Here is a 7,372-nt window from a genome sequence, read left to right as displayed (position 1 = left end):
AATGAATATTTTAAATATAACTTACTGTTTTTTTATTAATTTTGTTAATACATATTTGAGCTGGTTATGACTTTGTTTCATTGGTAAATGTACATATTGAAGCATATAGTAGAAAACCCTATTTCTTTCTTCAATACACAAATTAATGTATCTCAGTGAATAACATTGTTGGCATAAAAATCGGATTTTTAAAATAATAGTATCATTAAAGCAATTAATTTTTATCTTTGCCCAGAGCATTTCACAAACAACTTCAAATTAGCTTCACTGCTAAACAACAAGTACACTGGTAACAATTATTATTTTTAAAGAAGAGGGTTATATTGTCAAATGTTGCAATTTTTGAAGAACTAGTACAAAAAGAATCAGCTTCAGATATAGTGATCTATAAGCCTGAGATGTTTATATTTCCAGAGCCTTTACTGCAAATTTGAGTTTGGATTATTTATTTTTTGGGGGGTGCGGGGATAAGTATTTTGCTGCATGCTTCCTCAATTGCAGCTTCTAATTCCCCTAAGGTGAGGAGTGAAAAATGAGTAACTTACGCATGTAAATATATCTGAAGTCAGAGAATACAGACTTTACATAATTTGAAACAACAAATACAATGCAATTATACAGTACACGTATTTTAGATTTCTTCTGAGTCAGGATAATTTCCATTATATTTTTCAAGTTTTCAGTTAATTTTTATTTTTAGGATTTTTCCATTTGTTTTCACAAGAAAATGTTTCTTAAAGAAAGGTGTTAACGGTATGAAATGGAAACATAAAAAACAAGGGTCACAATTATCTTTTTTAATAAATATGACTGCATTGCCAGTATGCTGCAGAATGTTGCAGCAATTCCATTTTGGTTAATCATGTCCTGGATAAGAACTTTAGATAGCTGATTTCAGCCTAACCTTTAAAGGCAAGTAGGCAATTTCAACAACAGTTGCCACCCCAAAGAACTACAATTAGCATTTATCTCCCTGATTCAAATCCATCTTTTGCTTGTATAGTACTGAACTCTTGCACTGCAAAGATCTCAATGAACCTCAGCCGAACAAACACTAAGGCTGGTGAGCATTTTTATTAGCTGAGCTCTCACATTCACAACACCTTTTCAGTGCCAGGTGTAATCACATAAGGAATACAAAAAGCTATGCGAATTCCCTGGCTGAAAAAGTGAGGTACCTGGCAGACTTTGAGATGTCTGCTATAACCTTTATGGATTCATTCAATTAACACCAGTACCATGAGAGTCTGTGAGAAGTGAATTTTATTTGGAATATGCAACAAAATGCTTTAGGTTTAGAAAAGTTAATTTATTCAATACATAGTAGACAATTAACATCTTTTCCACAGTACAACCGTTTATGCTCTTAAGTGGACTGTGGAATAAGTAACACCTGCTCCTTGATTATTTGCAGATCTGGTGATCTTATCTGTTCAGACAGTGGGAGAACTTTGATAAATTCTAGTTCATATCTTCCAAGATAAAAATATAAGCTGGTCCTGCAGTCTCCTTGCTAGACACTCTAATTTGACAGAAACAAAGAGATCTAATAATTCACTCAGTGAATTTAATTTTTCAAAGAACCCCAGCCTTTTCTAATAATTTGATGTAGCTCAGACTACAGTGAATGTGAGGCATGTTGACATTTACACAACTTAGCAGCGAATGGTCTCTGTTACAACTAGTATCAGGACATTTATCTCGGCCTTTCTTCAAGTCCCGGTAAAAAAACATGGAAAATTTGAGCCATGCCAAAACTCGGGTTTAGTACTGCCCAGAAGTACTTTTTGTTTCCAAACCCCTTTGCTTCCCCTGCATCCATTAGTCAAACTCTACCAATTTCAGGAACAGCTTCTGTTGGAGAATATGCAAAAGCTTTGTGCAACCAACAAAGTAAATGACAACACTGTTAAGATGAACATTATCTCTTTGTTACATGAGAAAATGAGACCCACGGCATTTTAAGTCATTTTACATTCACAGTGTCACCTGCACCTGAGATCAGTTAATAGCCAGATGTAGAGTATTATAATCTACTCATATGGAAATAATTATGCATATTCTTGACGTGCTTACTAGGTGCCTCTCATCTTTTTGTGCTGATCCTGCTCTCTAGGAGCAAAGCTACTCCTCCAACAGCACGAACACTGACTTTCTGGATGTAAAGTCATATGTAACTTAAATCATTTTATTGGATAAATGCACAGCCTGGAACAGCTGTAACTTATCAAAAGAAGCTGTGTTTTTATCACGCAAGTCACCAATTCTGCCTGGCACATAGACAGTTTGGGGAGTGGAACTAGGTGTATGACAGGAAAAGACTATTATACAGAATATATGTGTTTCCTCTGTGTTGGATTTCTACAGACTTTTCTATTTTAGCTAACTTCCTCTAAACCCATTCAGTAAATTAGGTCAGCTTTATAGATAAAAGGAGGGGCAGAACTGAAACAAGACACAAAATCACTTCTCCCACCCCACGCCTTTAGCTTTATATTTGAGGTTGAGTGTCCATCGGCAGCAACACTACCACCTGTTGCCTGCACATCTCTTGTTGTTGTTCTGTTTTGTTGGAAGCTGCCTGTAGGAGCACTTGAGTTCAAGTATTCAAGCATTAAAGGGTGGGGGTGAGGAAGGAGGCTGTTAGGAGAAAATAAGAATCTTTTAAAAAACCCCAGACAAGTTTATTAAGATACCCCATCAACATTCAGACTTAGTACTGGTAGATGTATCTGCATTTTCCAGGTGAGCTTGTCTGAAATTTTAGCTACATCATTTAGTTACGTATCTCATAAATCTCTACTAAGACTGTGTTAAGAGATGAGCTTTTTTTTTTTTTTTTTTCCTTCTTTTTTTTTTTTTCCTTCCCAGTAGCCAAGATGTTTTTACAGTAAACTAACAGAATTACAGTTTTTTCACTTGAGGAATTATGGGGGAGGGAAAATAAACTTACAGATAAGGGGGACAGAGGCAAGTATTGAAGAAAACCCCTGAAAAAACAACAAAAATGTTTTAATTGATGAAATAAACATATTATTGAACATCATGGAGAACAAAATAGCAATACCTTTTGATAAGCAAGTAGAATATTTGTTTTTGCTGTTAGGAAAATTTAAACTAGAAAATACAATAATGATGGGGGAGAAAAAAGTGAAGTAGTGATGAATGACCAAGTTTTATCTCATATTTTCATTTTTTAAAAAAATAACTCTTTTTGAAAAACTGGAAAACAAAGAACATTTCCTTTGCATTCACATGTAATAACATTATTCTGTAGCCACAGAGAAAGTGATTTGTCCTTTTAAGACAGGGTCACAATAAAGGCTGTTTTGGAAGTCTTTTATTAAGATACAAAGTCTGTCTTGGACAATTTAAGAAGTCTTACCTTTTTTTTTTATTTACTCTGAAAAAATGTACTTAACATATATTACCACTATGTTATAAAACTGCACACCTTTTTGTATTCCAGTAGATTTTCTGTTTAGCTTTTTATATTGAATACAACCTAGTTACAGCTAATATTGGCTTATATCAGCAAGCTAGAGTTCAGGCCCCTAAGTGGTCTGAATATCAACCAGAAAAAAATAGTTGACAAGTCTACTGTAATTCCATTATTTGATCTAACAATAGAATACAGTGTGTAATGAATTATATTCAAATTCTATATTTTGCTTTCAATACAGACAACTGACCTTTTTCTAAACTCAAGGGAAATTTGACATCTAGCTTTTTTCCTCTTTTTTGACAAAAATTGTCTAAGACTGCACAAATATGTATGCCTTATTTTTTTCCACTCAGTTTTAAATTACTAGTACATTGAGTACTTAGATCAGTAGGTGATTACAGAAAAAAAAAAGAAAATAGCACTGCAGGTGATTTCCTGGGTCATTACTTCCACAGTTCCATTATTATTTGCAAAAACTGCTCAACAAATAAAACTGATTATCACACATACATTACACATAGTTATGAGTGTTCAACCACTGAACTTAGAAATGAATAATCCTTGAGTTAGACTTGCAAATAGGAAGGCTGGTATTTTCAAATTAATTCAGCCCACTGAAGTCCCCAGGAATTCTTCACTTGCCACAGAGGGATCCAGTTTGTATACTAAATTAGATGGTGGTAAAGCACACTTTTCCCTTCCAGAAAAAATGAGAAATTTTTGTTATGCTTTTTAATAAAGATTCCATATACCTTTGACAGTTTCTGAGGAAAGTAATAGGGTGCAAATATGAATATATGTTTTGGGCCCAGAAGGACTGGGCAATGAGTTTGCATTAGCATACACGTTGCTGAGCTTATTAATTCAAACTACAGAACTAAACCTTTTCTTTAAGATATATCTTTTATTGAATCACAGGAAGTGCAAGAATGCAAGTTACAATGGGATTTCTGATATTTGAATCAATGGCTGATCTAGTCCATTTGCCTTTTGTGAAACACTTAGCATGAGAGCTATCTGCAAAAAATAAGTTTACATTCCCTTTGTGACTTCTCTCTCCTACCTATGAATTTCAAAGGAAAGTTTATCTTTTTAATTTTATTCTCAGAAATAGGTCACAGTGACTTCTAGAAGGCTTAGCATTAAGAAATCACTTTTCCTTTAGGAGATACAAATCTTAATGAAGGGAGCCAAAAATGTCTTACTCTTTAGAATAGGTTTATTACTGATTTATCAGTTCATTATCCTCCTAATTTCCCCATTTATAAATCTGGAAAATCTGATTAACTCTTGGGCTATCCTCATGTCAGTGTCTATGCGATATTATATTAAATCCTCTGATGACTTACTAAGATCATTTCCCTGACTTTTCTGAACTCTACAGATATTTTTCATGCCCTGAGGAGAAAAGAAAAGAAAAGAAAAAATAATAATAAAAATACAATAGTATAGATTCAAGGCAAAAGATCCCTAAAACTACATGACATGCCCCACTATCTTGATATTAACATCTATTTGAAGGTACATGTTACCAGAAGCTGTCAAATGCTGTTTGTTCTTCTAACTTCCCATCCTCTCTAGTATGTCTCTCTCAGGAGTGAAAGAATGGGAAGAAGAAAAGAGATAAAAAATAAATTCCTTTCAAAGACAATTATATTCCCTCCACCCCTTATTTTATAATACTATGTCCTAAAACAAAGCCCCTTCTTCTAAGAGAAGACAAAGGGATAAAATATCTTTGTGATACAATGCAAATACACTTAAAAAATTTTTTTAAAGATTTATCATAAACACACATTAGCAGCATACTTTACACACTTCAGAATTTCATCTAGTTTTTCAGCCCAATAACTTAAGCTGTTACATTAAGCTTAAAGAGCATAAGAAATTAGAGTCTTCTCAATTTATTTAGTTTCACTTCAGGGATGGTAAAGTGCTTTGCCGGCTTTTCCATTTTTGCCAGTCTGAATAATTAATTGTTTAAAATGCTATTTACATTTTCTGATGAGAAGCAATACTTAAAATTTCATAAATAATAAGTATGCATAATTTTTGTTTCAATTACTGAATGTATAATCTCTCAGAACGCCAGTCATTGCATTGCTAATGTACTTTTGGCCAGTAATTTCTAAATAGATAGCTTTCTAATGTATATTTATGTTGGGTTTTTTTTTTTCCTTCCCTGAAATTACATATCTTAAGCTTTTCTTCATCCTATAGGTGCAAGTAAAAACAAATTCTTCAATGTATTGTATTTCAGGTTTTATGGCTAATCTACATTTTAAAAATGCAATTATAGTCATGCTTTTTCCTACATCATTCTAGAGCAATTGTTAAATAGAAAATACTTTAATCTTCTTTCATTTGTTAGAATTACACTGAAAACACCAATCGAAATGGCAATTAGAAACAAAAGATAAAATTTGTTGCAATGAATCTGGTATATTCTACAAATATGACAGTGTTAGATCCTCATGCGTTCTAGCCATAGATGACACCTCTCATCTTAAGTCTGTGGCTCTAAATCATAAACAGAACTACTGGAAGTAAAACAAAGAAGAATTTTGCAATGATTGTGCAAAAAGTTCAGTGTCCCTACTGACAAACAAAGGTTGAGGAACAACAGTTTTTGGACCAAAATACTTGAATTGGAAATTAACAAGGGTTATACTGGAAGCTGTAAGGGGTGTTATTGATAAAAAGAATAATTGTTTAAATATTCTCTTGTTACCTCCTTCCCATACCTGTAAGTTTTGCCTGCATTTATATTTTTTGTCATGGTTTTAGAAAATAGATGTTTTATAGGGGACCACCAAGAGATACCTAACCAAGAGATCTCCAAATCCATACTGTCTGTTTATAAAAGTGAGTCAATAAATCTGTAGGAGTAGTAACTTAAGGTAATTAAAATTGTCTTGTACTTCTACTGAGGGAGTGACAGTTAGTAATAGCAGATATTAGAGCTACTTGACCTTGCTTAGGGACTCCATCAAATGGAAATATTTTAAGATCACAGGGGGTCTCTACTACTAGAGTGCCAGGAAGAAATAGCCATTCAACACTCTTCATCTTTTGCCATCAGAACAAAGCTTAGTAGCACTTAACCCCTATAATTTTTTATTTTTTTTTTTTAATTTTATTTTTTTTTTAGTTACTAAATGGTCATACTGCTATTGGTGAGGAAATACAAATGCTCAGAAATCAGTCAGGAGTCTCCAGAGATCAGAGAGATGAACATTTATAGTGAAAGTATCATCCAATAATTTTAACTGAAGGCCTTTGGCAATTAATGCTTAATTGCTCTGGTCTGTTTGAATCTTCAGTGAGCAGTGTTTCCAGGTAATTCGCTCCATTTAAAATAAATGTAATTGCTAACAAAGCCATATGCAACCTGCACAGTGAATGGTTCAGTGATTAGTGACTAGAATTTCACTTAGGTAACAATTCATAGTGAAAGCTCAAGCTGTCAAAAGCATTCTTGTTGCAATGCTCACTACAAAGATCAGGCATAGGCCAAGGGAATTAATATTACTTCTGTGACACAGAGACTAAAAACATATATATATTATTTTCAGATCAGAAATCATATATCATACTTTTTTTAAAAAAGAAATTAAATATCAAACTGCTTTTATAATACTTCCTAATTTTTTTGTATTTATTTTTTTTTTGGTGACAGGATTACTGAAAATGTAACAAAGTACAAGGTGGAGGTTCATAGTCTTGGCAGCCTTACCTTCAGATCACTCTACGTTGTCTGTGTATGTTACATACAGAATCCATGAAAAGTTTCTCACAAGTTCAACATTACAAATTATAAAAGGCTTTTGTTTCATTAACATCCCTCATTATGAATAATTTTTAGACTGTATATAATTGTAAGCCTGAAACATGATACACCTTGCAATAATTCTACTTTCAGTGGAA

This window comes from Chaetura pelagica, unplaced genomic scaffold, assembly GCF_000747805.2.
Source record: "Chaetura pelagica isolate M959 unplaced genomic scaffold, ChaPel_1.0 scaffold104, whole genome shotgun sequence".
In the NCBI taxonomy this organism is placed as follows: domain Eukaryota; kingdom Metazoa; phylum Chordata; class Aves; order Apodiformes; family Apodidae; genus Chaetura; species Chaetura pelagica.
The sequence above is the reverse complement of the archived record's forward strand: the minus strand, read 5'-3'. Positions refer to the sequence as shown.